We start from the raw sequence: 16,060 nt of genomic DNA, 5'->3' as shown, positions 1-16,060 counted from the left end.
TAATAGTGAGCTACAGTTACATTAACAACAATGGGCATTTAATTTCTATATCTACTCTTTATTCTAGTTCCTATAACTAATTTAATTTATGTATTTCCTGCAGCGTCACATGTGTGCCAGTAAAAATATAAACCTACTTAATATGCCTTGTTCTTCGAGCTAAACCCGAAGAACATGCCCCTGGCACTGGGCAGGCCACGACGTTATTAATCGCTGCAGTACCTAATCTAATTTCCTATAACTAATTCCTACAAACTAACTTATCCTACGTCATATTCGGTGTGTCATAGTCGGTGGTTGGTCACTGCTCCCCCTAGTCCTGTACATGGCGGATTCCAACTCGGGTGGAGTTGGCCAGTCCACGCACAGGCGGTATGGGACCAGGGCTCTAGGTCACAATCGGTAATAATTATTTCCTTGCTCTTACTGTATCTCTCTTAGATATTCGGTTAAGACTTTCCGAGATACCTCGTTTGCCAAGGTGTTTAGTGTCTGAAAGGTTTCCTCACGTCTAAGCAGTTGATACGTGTCATGGGTAGGAAGTCTGTCTCGTAGTGTATTTGCAACATCATTGAAGAGAGGGCATTCGTAAACAACATGTTCGGGTGTTCCCTCCGGATCGCCACAGTCGCACGCTGGTGTCGCCCTTTTCCCAAATCGACATAAGTATGTCGGGTAGGGGCCATGGCCAGTGAGGAAGTGAATCAGACCTCGTGTAGGCTCGAAATACCTCATACCCAGACGTTCCCTGACATCTGGTAGGAACTGGAAGGTTCGTCGTCCAGCCTCTTCTGCAGCCCAGGTCTCCTGCCAAAGTTCTTCCCCTCTTATCCTTATATCTCTTTTGTCGCCCAATCTGATACCCATAATATCTACAATCTTTTCATAATTCTCCCTTTTGGCCCAGTACCAGGCCGCTTGTTCCCTTATTTTGATGTCCAGGGGGCAGAGCGCCATTATGACTAACAGGGCCCCCCCTGGAGATGTTCTGTAGGCACCCACAGCTCTTAGTAGCATGCTCCTCTGGACCCTTCTCACCGCCATGGCGGGCACCACCCTCGTGAGCCTGTGTGCCCAGACTCCCGAGCCGTAACCCACGACTGAAGTTAAGATGCTGTTGTGGTATAGTCTAATTAAGTGTGACGGAAGGTGGAATCTTTTATGACCTATTGAGATGAGATTGTTCAGTATCTGAAGGGCTCTCTGGGTGACGGTATCAATGTGCTTGCCGAAACTCCACCTCTCATCAATGATGACTCCTAAGTAGCGTGTCTCACGTCGTCTAAGAACTGGTGAACCGTCTATTCTGACTGTCGGATTTCTAATGAGATGTCCTTTTAGCAGGAGGTAAGTAGATTTGCTGGGCGATATCGTCATTTTTGTCGCGTGGCACCACTGTTGGAGTTTGTCTAGTGCTGTCTCTATCTTTGGTTCTATGTCTTCGCGGCTGCGGCCGCCAACCAACAGGAGGAGGTCATCCGCATAGGCTATCACCTCTAGCACCTCTTCACTCTGTTGTAAGCTATCTAGCAAAGGCTCCATATGGATGTCCCAGAAGAGGGGTCCTAAGACGGAGCCTTGGGGACATCCTTTGGTGATTGTCTTGCTAACTCTTTCGCTAGAGGATGATAGCCAGACCTCCCGATCCTCGCAATAGCTCCTCAGGCAACCATATAGCGGCCCTGGACACTCTTTCTCCCGCAAGCAGGAGAAGAGCGAAGGCCACCACAGGTTGTCGAAGGCGCCACTGATGTCAACCATGATGCCGACCACGTATTTGTGCGGGGTCGAGCCACAGACCTCGGCCGCCAGGGCGATTGCATCAGATGCCGACCGCCCCGGCCTGAACCCGAACTGCCTGTCACTCATCCCGCACAACACCCGGTGTGCTGTCAGTCTGTCAGCCAGCAATTTTTCCAATAATTTGCCAAATATATCCAGCAGGCAAATCGGCCTGTAGGATTTCGTTTCTGCGGGATCCTTGTCTGGTCCTTTCTTTATGATGACTACATGTGCCTTTTTCCATATTTTAGGGAACTTACGCTGTCTGAGGCATTCATTGTACAGATGTGTTAGTGGTGCAGTCAGCTGGGGCGCCAGAAACTGCACCACGTCCGCCACAATGCCGTCTGGCCCAGGTGCTTTTCCTCTTTGCAGAGATCTTATGTGCGTTGCTACCTCCTCTTCTGAGAAGGGGTAGACCGCCGTCTCATTGGTGTATATTTCGCGGTCTTCATCTCTGAGTTGCTGTTGCCTCTCTGTTTCCCCATCCGCATTGTCGTCAGGCAGCAGGGAGTGGAGGAGGACCCCCGCAGTCTCCTGCCAGGACTCCGTCATCCTATCCCCGTACCTGACTGTGGATAATTCCAGAGGAGAGCGGATTTTTTCCCTAACTAGCTTATACGGGAGTCCCCATGGGTCCGTGACTAGTTGGTTGATCACGAAGTTTTCCCAGCTTCTCATTCTGACTTCCCGTAGTTCCTTTTGGAACTTTCGCTTTTCCTCCCTGTACAGCAGCTGCCACCTTCGTCGCTCCCGCCAGACGACACTGCGCTGATAGTACCTCCTCAGCCTTCTGACAGACTGACGCAGTTCACTTAGTTCGGCAGACCATGGTGACGGTGAGGCCGCCATGGCCCTCCTCCTGGTAGGTACGGCTGCCCTCACCGCTCTTCTCACTGCGTTCACCAGTTCCCCCGCCCTCTGATCCACGTCCATATCTAAGTGCATGTCATCTTCCGGTAATGGAGCGTGGCGAACTTCGGCGTTAATGGGCTATGACAGCAGACGACCGGCGCGAGTTCCTCCGCTAACAGCACATTGCCTGCAGCGCCTCTCCTGAACTCGCGACCATATCGGTTGGCCTTAGACGACTGGAAAACCGTGGCCTGGAAAAGAGTCCCGATTTCAGCTGGTAAGAGTTGATGGTAGGGTTCGAGTGTGGCGCAGATTCCACGAAGCCATGGACCCAGGTTGTCAACAAGGCCCCTTAATGGTTCAAATGGCTCTAAGCACTATAGGACCTAACATCTGAGGTCATCAGTCCCCTAGACTTAAAACTACTTACAGCTAACTAACCTAAAGACATCACACACATCCATGCCCGAGGCAGGATTCGAACCTGCATCCGTAGCGATCGTGCGGTTCCGGACTGAAGCGCCTAGAACCGCTCTGCCACAACGGCCGGTGCAATACAACTTTAGCGAAAATTTTTAAAGATACTCATCAAATACATTCAGTATACGACTTGACGCCATCTCGCAATGAATGTAGCCACACAAATATTGTATCCATTGTATACTATATGATCAAAAATATCCGGACACCCCAAAAAGATACGTTTTTTATATTAGGTGCATTATGCTGCCACCTTCTGCCAGGTTCTCCATATCAGTGACCTCAGTAATCATTAGACATCGTGAGAGAGCAGAATGGAACGCTCCGCGGATCTCACGGACTTCGAACGTGGTCAGGTGATTGGGTGTGACTTGTGTCATACGTCTGTACGCGAGGCTTCCACACTCTTAACCATCCCTAGGTCTACTGATTCCGATGTGATAGTTAAGTGGAAACGTGAAGGAACACGTACAGGACAAAAGCGTACAGGCCGACCTCATCTGTTGACTGATAGAGACTGCCTACGGTTGAAGAGGGTCGTAATGTGTAATAGGCAGACATCTATCCAGACCATCACGCAGGAATTCCGAACTCCATCAGGATCCACTGCAAGTACTATGATAGTTATGCGGGAGGTGAGAAAACTTGGATTTCATGGTCGAGCGGCTGCTCATAAACCACGCATCACTCTGATAAATGCCAAGCGACGCCTCACATGGTGTAAGGAGCGTAAACATTGGACGATTGCAAAGTGCGAAAACGTTGTATAGAGTGACGAATCACGGTACACAATATGGCGGGCGATCCGATGGGAGGGTGTGGGTATGGCGAATGCCCGGTGTAAGTCGTCCGCCGGCGTGTGTAGTGCCAACAGTCAAATTCGGAGACGGTGGTGTTTTTCAAGGAGGGTGCTAGCACCCCTTGTTGTTTTGCGTGACACTATCACAGCACAGGCCTACATTGATGTTTTAAGTACTTTCTTGCTTCCCACTGTTGAAGAGCAATTCGGGTATGGCGATTTCATCTTTCAACACGATCGAGTACCTGTTCATAATTCACGGCTTGTGGCGGAGTGGTTACACGACAATAACATCTCTGTAATGGACTGGCCTGCACAGAGTCCTGACGTGAAAACCTGTAGAACACCTATGGGATGTTTTGGAACGCCGACTTCCTGCCAGGCCTCACCGACCGATATCAGTACCTCTTCTCAGTGCAGCACTCCGTGAAGATTGGGCAGCCATTCCCCAAGAAACCTTCCAGCACCTGACTGAACGTACGCCTGCGAGAGTGGAATCTGTCATCAAGGTTAAGAATGGGCCAACACCATATTGAATTCCAGCATTACCAATGGAGAGCAACACAAACTTGTAAGTCATTTTCAGCCAGGTGTCCGGATACTTTTGATCACGTAGTATATATCACGAAATGTAATTGGTAGGCACATAGGATCAAGAGATGTGGTATGCAGAGATCACAAATATTTATCGTCATTGTTCATTCCAAAAATTGTGCATCAGAAGAAGTCATGTGTTCCCTCACCCGTATTGGAAAACCCACCTGCGAGATTTTAAAATACGGCCTTCCGTGATGCACAACGTCTGTGCTGTCGTCTCTTCCACAGAAGATTTAGAACATTTCAATTTCCATATCGCGGTGGATTAATAAAAATTAGGACGAACTGCATGGCTGTTTTCTGCGTATTCATATCGCTTCTGTCAATTTAATTCGGGGAAGAATCGCTCGGACAAAAGTAATGTATGCGGCAGTCGCCTCTGGGATGACTACGATTAGATTTATGTGGTAGTTCCATCTTAAGATGGTCTGATTTCTTTTATTTAATCGTGATGATCATTTCTCCCTATGTAGGTGGGTGCCAATAGAGTGTTTTTGCATTCGGAGGAGAAAACTGTTGATTGAAATGTCATGAGAAGATCCCGTCGCAACGAAAAACGCCTTTGTTTTAATGATTGCCACTCCAATTCCCGTATCATGTCTGTGACAGTATCTCCCCTATTTCGCGATGATACAAAACGAGCTGCCCTTCTTTGTAGTTTTTCGATGTCATCCGTCAGTCCGATATGATGTGGATCCCACACGGCAAAGCAATACTCCAGGATAGGGAGGACAAGCGTGATGTAAGCAGTCTCTTTGGAAGACTTGTTGCACCTTCTAAGTGTTCTGCCAATGAATCGCAGTCTTTGGTTGGCTCTACCCACAACATTATCTATGTGATCGTTCCAGTTTAGGGTACTTGTAATTGTAATCCCTAAATATTTAGTTGAACTTACAGCCGTCAGATTTGTGTGACTTATCTCGTAATCGAAATTTAGCGGATTTCTTTTAGTACTCATGTGAATAACTTCACTCTTTTCTTTATTCAGGGTCAATTGCCATTTTTCCCACCATACAGATATCTTATGTAAATAATTTTGCAATTCGTTTTGGTCATTTGATGACTTTACAAGACGGTAAATGACAGCATCATTTGCAAACAATCTAAGATGGTTACTGAGATTGTCTCCTATGTCGTTAATATAGATCAGAAACAATAGAGGGCCTATAACACTTCCTTGGGGAATGCCGGATATTATTTCTGTTTTACTCAATGACTTTCCGTCTATTACTAAGAACTTTGACCTTTCTGTAAGGAAATCACGAATCCAGTCGTACACCTGAGGTGATATTCCATAGGCACGCAGTTTGGTTAGAAGACACTTGTGAGGAACAGTGTCGAAAGCCTTCTGAAAATCTAAGAATATGGAATCAATTTGACATCCCCTGTCGATAGCACTCATTACTTCATTAGTATAAAGAGCTAGTTGTTTTTCACAAGAACGATATTTTCTGAGTACGTGCTGACTAAGTGTCAATAAATCGTTTTCTTCGTGGCACTTCATAATGTTCGAATACAGTGCATGTTCCAAAACCCTACTGCAAATCGACCTTAGTGATAAGTTCCTGTAATTCAACGGATTACTCATACTGCCCTTTTTGGGAACTGGTGTGAATTTAGCAATTTTCCAGTCGTTATGTACGGATCTTTCTGCTAGCGAGCGGTTGTATATGATTGTTAAATTGTATCAGCATACTTTGAAAGGAACATGACTGGTATACAATCTGGACCGGAAGCCTTGCTTTCTTTAAGTGATTTAAGCTGCTTTGCGACACCGAGGATATCTATTTCTATGTTTCTTATCTTGACTGAAATTCAGGAATATTAACTTCGTCTTCTTTGGTGAAGGAGTGTCGGAAAATCGTGTTTAATAACTCTGCTTTAGTGGCATTGTCATCGGTGACTTCACCGTTGTTATCGCGCAGTGAAGGTATTGATTGCGTCTTGCCACTGATGTGCTTTATCTATGACCAGAATCTCTTTGGGTTTTCTGCCAGATTTCGAGACAGAGTTTCTTTGTGGAAGTTAGTGAAAGCATCTTGCATTGAAGCACGCTCTATATTTCAAACTTCTGCAAAGCTTTGCCAGTCTTGGGGATTTTGCGTTCTTTTAAATTTGGCATGCTTTTTTCGCTACTTCTGCAACAGCGATCTGGTCCGTTTTGTGTACCATGGGGGATCAGTACCATCACTCATTAATTTACGTGATATGTATCTCTCAATTTCTGTCAACATTGTCTCTTTGAAATCGTTCCACAACTTTTCTCTGCTTACATGATCAGATCGGAAGGAGTGCAGCCAGTCTCTTAAAAAGGCGTTAAGAGCATTATTATCAGCTTTTTACAATAGATATACTTTGCGTTTCTTTTTGATGGTTGTAGGAGTTACGGTATTCAGCCTAGCAGCTACTGCCTTATGGTCACTAATCCCTGTATTCGTCACAATACTCACTATTTTTCCAGGATTATTTGTTGCTAAGAGGTAAAGTATGCTTTCGCAACCATTTACGCTTCGAGTGGGCTCATGAATTAATCGTTCAAAACAATTTTTTGAGAAAGCATTGAGTACAATTTCGGATGACGTTTTATGCCTGCCGCCGGCTTCAAACGTATAATTTTTCCAGCGTATCGAGGGTGGAGTAAAGTCAGCACCGACTATAATTGTATGAGTGGGGTACCTATTTGAAATGAGACTCAAGTTTTTTTTTTTTTTTTGAACTGTGTCGGTAAAACGATCCAATTAATAATTTAGTTAGATTGTCAAGTATAGCCTCTACACATACTATTTCGCAGGAACTATCCACTTCAAGATCACTACAAGGCAAACTACTTCTGACAGCAATAGATACTCCACCACCAATTGTATTTAATCTATCCTTTATGAACCCTCTTAGGTCGTCAGAAAAATTTCTGCTCAGGTTATTTCCGGTTTTAGCCATCTTTCTGTACCTATAACTATTTGAGCTTCAGTGCTTTCAAGTAGGTCATGGAGTTCTGGTTCTTTCCCAGCACAGCTACTACAATTTACAACTACAATACCGAGCGTTTCTACAACTAACTTACTGTGTTTTACCTGCCCCTTTTAGTCGGACGCCCTTTCTGTAGTTCCTTGAGGCAGTCTGACATAAAAAATCGCCCAGTTTTCTTTATGTTGAAGATCTTATGCCTAATCTTTACTGGCAGCAAAGATCTTTCTGCATTTCGTAACATTTTTGTGATGAGATTACTTTCCTGCAAGAAACTGCGTCATCAGAAAACAGGCTCAGAGAAAATTCGAAGATACGCTTTTCTGGCCGTTGGCATCAGAATGAGCATATACAAAGTCATTTTTCCCTCGTTCTGTTTGGGAGTGGAAGAGGGAGAAGAAATGCTAGTTGTGGTACAAGGTACCCTCCGCCACGCATCTTATGGTGGATTGCGGAGTATGTATGTAGATGTAGATGAAGGTCCATACATGATACCTGCAGCCTCTTTGATAAAGCTGTGACTTCTAAACGTACATTGGCGAAATAAAAGCGCTATCTAAAAGACAGTGCACAGATTGTATTATTAAATTTTCATAAATTTTAATGTATTTGTGGGAGAGACTGCTCCAGCTTAAAATCGAATACAGCTTCTTCAAAATATCGTGAGTGCAGTACTGAAATATAATAGTACCGTTTAATCGACATTTTAGTTTTCTTCAAAAATTATGAATTCCTGGTGGGTTCACAAAATCCTGAAAATATGCTTAAAGTAAACAGCAGTATCTGCCGGAACAGGTGCCTGTATGCTTTACGGCGATTACTTCATAATACTCACGCAATCTAATGTTATAGGACTACTTTTCTCCGGATAGGTACCGCAGTCGTACAACGTTTCTGAAATTTACATCTACACACGTACTCCTGAAGCCACCAAACATAGCATGACGGAGGGTACCTTGTACCATAATGTCTCCGTCATCGAGTGAGTGAAAAAACTAGTTTTATCATCCACTTACTGATAAACGGTTACCGTGTTACATAAAACAGAGGAGTCGTAAGCGGTGCTCGTGAAATCGAAACATTTTCAGAGTCGTGAAAGACGAATAAAAGGAAGAAATACTGATGCCGAAAGCGACTCATTTGCAGTAAGCGAAGAAATCCAATCGACGCGTACACGAACAAAAACTTGAAATAGCAGGCTCGTTCCACTAGGCGATACCACCACGACATCCGTATACGTTGTCTCATCATTGGCGGTTTGCGGGGCACGAGCGCGCGCTCCCATTGGTCGGGGAGGTGGAGTCTGGGAGCACTTTTTCTTCGTCTCTGGGCCGCCGTAAAAACCTGAATTCAACCGCGACAAGCTGGATATTGTAAGCGGTCTGGGAACCTGACCTCTTTGGCGGGGGCCGGGGCCCCTTACCGGGATGCTGCGGAGCAGCAGCGCGCCGCAACAATAGCGACAATGCCAAATTAACGTCTCGCTTAGCACGCACCAGCGCCCATTTAAAGTTTAAATGCGAAAAGAAAAGATGGCAGCAAATCGGGAGCATTTTCTTGCCAGACGTGCTAGCAGCTGCCAGTTCGGCGAGTAGAACGTGCCTTCAAGGAATACATCTGTCGCATTCCTGCGAACGACTACTCATAGGGAACGAGTCTCTGCTGCCGTTGGTTTATTTCACTAATACTTTACATACCATCAGATAGTATACACTATTAATTTATCGATTTATAGTTGATTTTACAAAATTCAAAGATGTGAGTAGTGGTATACCAGTGTGCCTGAGACCGCACCGGTACGGTCCCCAAATAAATTCAGCTCGTTCACTATGTCACCACGAGAAGGTATTCTGAAATTTGAAATAGCTGTAGCGAAGCAGTTACTCACAACAAGAGTGACGCATATACAAGTATAACATTTCGTATCATCAACAGAGATATCGACTACAGCTAATAATTCTCGTTCCGCAACGGCTATTTTATCCATTCAGTAACTGATAAAGTTCAACAAAAATGAAAACTCATTTCATACCTCTGTCTTATAACATCTCGGAAACGCATTTGTGTAAAAACGTTTGAGCGTAGAAGTTATTTGTTCAGGAAGTTTCTATATTCGACTATATTGTTTATGTCCTGCACTGAGATAAGTATGGTGTGAATTAGTGAATGTAATCCCTCATTTCCTGCTTAATACCCGTACATATTATTTTGCCCTAGACATTACTAATAAGTTAGGCCATAAAAACGTTGGCAACTTAAAAAGCTCAATGGGTCTATTCAGATGTTATGCGCTAGCCTTCAACTGCGTCTAACTCTTCTGTACTATTTTATTGTATTATTTGAATTTTTGTCAAAAGTTAACAGTTTGTTGAGTGTGCAGCATCAACAACGTAAACACTACGATAATTTTGTGAACACAGGCAGAAAAGAGCATGACGACATTTCAGTCTTCCTGTAAGCTACACAGCCGACCGGAGTGGCCGTGCGGTTCTAGGCGCTACAGTCTGGAGCCGAGCGACCGCTACGTTCGAAGGTTCGAATCCTGCCTCGGGCATGGATGTGTGTGATGTCCTTAGGTTAGTTAGGTTTAATTAGTTCTAAGTTCTAGGCGACTGATGACCTCAGAGTTAAGTCGCATAGTGCTCAGAGCCATTTGAACCATTTTGTAAGCTATACAGAATTTTTTCCTTCATTTTTCACGTCTCCTATAGTTACTGTAGCGTTGTACCAGCAAAATTCGCACATCAAATCAATTTCACACAAGATGACACTTCTCCTGTTGTGGGCTCATTTATGTTGTAATTAGAAGTAGCTGTTAACGTTCTGAACACAGGATTACTGTTACGTATATTCAAAACATTTGTGTAATAATTAGATATTATGCCGCAAATAACAGAATGTTATGTTTATTCACTGGTTTAGTTCATAAACTGACAACACTTCTTTTCTGTATCTTAAGGTTTCTCAGCTTCAAAATGAGTTGCTTCCACTATATCCCAATATTATATTCAGTTAATGCTACAACAGAAACATCTTCTGCAAGACTGGATTTTGTTACCTAAACAGATGTCATGTGCAAGCCGCGTGAACAGGAAAAAAGGAGTATTTAGGGTACATATATCGCGTAGTACTGTTCCTCCTTCTGTTTCTTTGTTGCGGAGAAAATTCAGACTCATTCCAGTGTGTTAAAAATTATCAGATTATTTTGTTATTTGGCATTATAGTAGCAATATGTCTCAACAAATTGAATGGACTTTATAATTTAGAATGGTACATCTAATTTTTTAAACGTTACTTCATATCTTTCTTTTCTATAGGTGAAAGGCAAAATTGTGAAAAATTACCTATTCAATAAATGATACAGTTGGTAAGTGGTTCGCAACTGTTACTACAATTCATAACAATACGTACTTTTAACACATGCCAACTGTACAGCGATGAGAACCGTTCTCTGGTAGGTCGACACAATGAATCTTTTCCACATATCGTTGAATCCTTCACACAGGAGGTCAAAGATACACAAATAAGGGTCAAGGAATCTGATGATTTTCTGGTAAATATGCATTTCAGGAACGAATAATGAACCATGTAAATGCATTTTACTGGACCACAGACTGAAAGATATACAAGAAAGAAAAACTCTTCCATATTTAGCTCAGTCACAGTTGTCATAATATGCCTTAATCAGGCATATGCCTGGCAAGGCTGAAAGGGCTGGGAACGACCTGCCATAATTCAGTAGTAGTATTAGGAAGTCGTTACACACAGTATCATAACACATTTATACAAAGTGATATCCTTGTTGACTAAAAGAACTTAACGAAGACAAAATGAGAGTAAGGTGAAAAAAAAAAGAAATTGGATTGAGTTCTAAAGCAGATTTCTGCTTATCGATCTCCCGGATAATAGTTTGAAATTGTTTTACGTAATGTCAGTGAACGGATCAAATTCATGAGTACAATTGCTCAAAGAATACTTTGAGACCTTAACTTAGAATTACACACATAACACTGAAGTACAAAATCAAGCAGTGCGAAATTTTTTTGGTACGTAAGATCGTCATAGAGTTCCTCCTTGCAATCGCACGGACACCGAAATGACAGATATTAAGATTGGTGATAGCAGATTACAAAATCCAGAATAGCCGTTCAACGAAGAAATAAGGCTGTACGTAATGGTGTATCTAAGCCCATCTATAGAGATTCAATAATTTCCTTCGTTTCTAGCTGTATTTTAGAGTATGTCGTTGTAGAAGCGAAGGGTTACTAGCGATTGGATAAAGGCCAAGTCGTATAGGACGTTGCAACGCCAGTATGTTACAACGAAATGCAGGGATAACTGCAAGGTATCAACACTTCGTGAGGGACTGGAAACTGATCCCTGACACGAACAAATTTTAGGTACTGCATATTGCTAGGTGGAACTACATGTTACTGTCTGACTACACAATTAGCGATCTGTCACCGGGAGTAGTCAGAAACCTATACCTGCGTCCGGAACGATTTAAAGTATAACGTTTATTTAAGTACCTATAGGGAAGGTAGGAGACAGGAAGATTCACCGGAAGCATCGTAAGGAAGTGTATCTCGTTTACGAAAGAAGCAGCTTACAAAACACTAGTTTGACCGACTGCTGAGTATTTCTCTTAGCCCGGGACCCTTACAAAGGAGTTTTAGTAAAAGAGATAGTGAAGATCCAAGAGGCACCGTGTCTTTAGCCCATGGGTCCTGTTAGTAAGCGTGAGCGTGAAGAAGATCCACACCTATATGCAGCGCTACATAAAAAAAAAGGCGTTATACATCAGTGAGCGGTTTACTGTTGAAATTCCGATAGCGCGTGTTTCCAAAATAGTCAAGCAACAGTTTACTCCATCCCACATAGATCTTGCGAAAAGACCAGGATGTTAAATAACAGCTCATACAGCGAATACCTAAATTAAAATTTTTAAGTCCCATTCCTGCGAAAGTGCTACAAATTACCTAGCCGATGAACTGGAAAAGGGAAAACCCCTTTCTGCTATTTTACTGTCCACTTTATGTGGCATGCAAGACCCTAATGAGTGTTAGTGTTTGAGGGGTATGAATTGCTTGGAGAAAATACCTTCTACCAAATGAAAGTAATTAAGAAATAATTTTCTTTGGAAAGTTAACGTTGAAGCCTAAAATTTCCTCTCATTATTAATATCAGCTTCTCATCGTCCAGATACTTGCAACCTTCCAAGCTTTAGGGGACCATAACTGAAAAGAATGAGTGACGTCTGGTGCTACTTACGTTTCCCGTTTAAAGGAATTAGATCGTGCACGTGTAACGGGTTCTTCGATATGAGCATACAATAATTAGTTTATTTTTGTTTCCGTTTATTTCAGGTCTAAGCCATTAAATACAGCGCTCCTTGTGTCCATATGCGCTATCAAGCGGTCCACTCATCACCAGTAACTCTTTCTGAACACAATTTCACAGCCTGACTCTCGTAACCAGTTTGAACCATAATCCTGTCTTTAACTGAAGCGATGCTTTAACTCCAAATATTACTCTAGATTATACAGCTGCAGGGTATCCTTCAGTTTTTTTGATGAAGTATTCCAAAGTGAGCTCCATAGAAGAGCTTTGAAGAGTTAAACGACATATCAAACGAACCAAACAGTAACACTATTCCATTAACGTACCCGGGAATCTAGCTGGGTATGGTTGCTCTAGAGCAGTTTCGAATGCTGATGTCGACAGATTTTCTAATTGTAACCATACCATAAAAGAATATATGAAAAGGTTTTCAAATACCGCTACCTGTCACAAAATTTGTTGACTACTAAATTATTTATTTATCAACATGTATCGAGGTGTTAGCTCATGTCCAGGCTACATTGGCATTATAAAACATTAACGTAAGTATCTGAAGATATTAAATTTTCGTTTCATGACAAATTGTAATATCTGTATACACTTATAATAATATTTTTGTTATGCGACGATAGCCTGACGATGAAATGTCACTTAGAGACGAGTCACTTAAGATATTATTTTGTAGTCAACAAATTTTGTGACTGGTAGCGGTATTTGAAAATTTTTTCATATATTTGAAACAGAGAGGGTCGATTAATGGCCAATATGGCTGCAAATTAAAAAAAAAATTAAAAAATCTCCGAACTACGTTACTGAAGTTCTCGAATCGATTTCTGCATTATATATTTTCTAGCAACCTTTAAAATACTTAAAATGATCTAAATGAGTGAAAAGTCGTTTATCTTTTCATGCATCGATATCATGTGATGTGAAACAAAAAGAAGACGTGATTTTTAAGTCTGAGGGCTAATAAAGTTTCCTTACATTTTTTTCTGAACAAATAAAACATATAAATTTTTGATGGGGGAAGTTAGCATTAGTATCAGTAACGGTGGTGGTATTGCGTGGTTTTTTATTCAATATGGATTGCATAGGCATCTCACTGAGATTTTTATAATATTCTCCTTTCCCTGTTTGCGTATTATTATTTGTAAATATGGATGCGATCTCAGCAAGATACTATAGCAACGTGGAAAATACAAGGAATAAGTACCACCTGCATCTCTAAAATATAATGACATGTATAACTTCCATTAATGCTCATGTCCAAACAAGTAAATTCTTTGCTCTGAATAAACTAAGAAGTATATTGAGTGACGGTGGCCATATGGTAATAAAAAAATTTGACTGATGGTTTATTTATCAACACGTGTTGCACACGTATTGGATATTGCATATTACATGGCTTTAGGCATTCGACGCACCTGAAAGTTTATCGCAATTTATTGTGCCATAAAAAAGTAACCATGAAATAATCCTATAGACAACACTCAAAAACGAAGAAGTTCTAATGTCAGATTTTTGATACATTATTTAACTTAATGTGAGTTAGTACTGTACATGAAATGTGAATAAATAACATTAAATTAATGATACAACAATGTGAGCGATTCTAAAGAAGAGAAACGTTGCGAAGCGAATGTACTCACTAACATAGTCCAACAAGACTGAAAATCCTTTGGCTGCAGACGTATCCAATAACCTGCAAAAGAAATCAAGTTAGTCTCTGTTCACCCATGTATGAAAAACACTTGCTTCATTATTCGACAAAATGGTTAATGACAAAAATATTACATACGTTAGCTCAAGGAACATACGGAGTTACTGAAGTGGCAATGGGATAGAACTTACTTTAGTGGAATACAATTATTTTAAAGGTTTCGTATTATATTAGCCAGAATCCTTAAATTTTTTCGAAGCTGTAAAAGAAAATTCACACCTCACAGAAGGGGATGACATATTAATAAAAAAAAATTTCTGAAGAAATGACAAACATATCAAAACAAAACAGGAAAAATTGCTACTCTTTGGCAATTAAGTGGAATGGAAATTTATTGGAGTTCCACGGCAGCTAAACTGATGATCTCTGTATCAGAGAACAGTTACGGATGTTCACTAAAACGTCATAGTGGTTTCATTAAAATAAAGAAACGCATTTCCATAACATAGTTTACAGATATTTTCATTCTACGACGTTGTTCCGTACCTTTCATGTGTCTTAGCAACCAAAAAAATGTTTCAAATTTACGCATTGAGTTATTGGCTGTATAATTTTCGTTCTCTAGCTACGTAGGAAAGATGTCATTTGTCGTTTATGACAAAGTTTTCCTAAGTAGTAAAGTAAGGTAACAACTACAAGGTGTATTACCCTTTGCGTTTTGTGCATTTATTATCATTTATTGGTAGGTATCATTACACTGATGCAAATATGTATGTTAAATTACGTTCAATAATTCATCTCTTGTCTTGCAGTAGCTTATTTTGTTAGAAAATGCAAATTTCGAAGCACACCTTCATCCTCAGGTCTCCAGCTGACAATAAAAGAACCTACCAAAAGAAAGCTATGGAACTACGTATCTGTGGGAGGCTACTATGAATTCAGAACGAAAAAAATTTCAAAATTTAGAACATACAAGGAATTAATTTAAATCTTTCACATTCCTGTGAATATTAGTGTTCCCTTCCATGTGACATTGCAATATAGTTCCTTTCTGATACTGACTGTAATAGAGACTTACAGTTTTATATGCGCTATTATAAAAAATCAAAGAGCATTGAAAAATAATCAAAATATCCACGGGTGTACTGCCGGTCTACAGTGTCCAACGGGAACAATATTTCGGCGATCATAAATGTCGCCATCATCAGCTGCGGTACATCTCCTCCCCGTAAAGGTGTATGATGTGATTCTTGAGTTTCTCCCAGCGTATTTGATAATCAAAACATCCACAGGTGTACTGCCGGTCTACAGTGTCCAACGGGCACAATATTTCGGCGATCATACATGTCCCAATCATCAGCTGTGGTACATCTAATCCCCGTAAAGGTGTATGATGTGATTCTTGAGTTACTCCCGGCGTATTTGATAATCAAAATATCCACGGGTGTACTGTCGGTCTACAGTGTCCAACGGGCACAATATATCGGCGATCATACATGTCGCCATCATCAGCTGCGGTACGTCTCCTCCCCGTAAAGGTGTATGATGTGATTCTTGAGTTTCTCCCGGCGTATTTGATAATC

At 41.6% G+C, this 16,060-nt stretch overlaps 1 protein-coding gene across 1 annotated transcript in view; it reads right to left on the bottom strand.

The window, feature by feature from the left end:
• The window catches only part of LOC126471198 (neurogenic locus protein delta), a 1,411,427-nt gene that overhangs the window by 1,081,536 nt on the left and 313,831 nt on the right, over positions 1-16,060 (bottom strand). Inside the window, exon 2 of the mRNA XM_050099311.1 lies at positions 14,467-14,519. The gene's annotated coding sequence lies outside the window, so the exon portion shown is untranslated. The remainder of the gene's footprint in view (positions 1-14,466; positions 14,520-16,060) is intronic.

This window comes from Schistocerca serialis, chromosome 3, assembly GCF_023864345.2.
Source record: "Schistocerca serialis cubense isolate TAMUIC-IGC-003099 chromosome 3, iqSchSeri2.2, whole genome shotgun sequence".
NCBI classification, from domain to species: domain Eukaryota; kingdom Metazoa; phylum Arthropoda; class Insecta; order Orthoptera; family Acrididae; genus Schistocerca; species Schistocerca serialis.
Note: the sequence above shows the minus strand (reverse complement) of the source record. Positions and strands in the feature narration are given on the sequence as shown.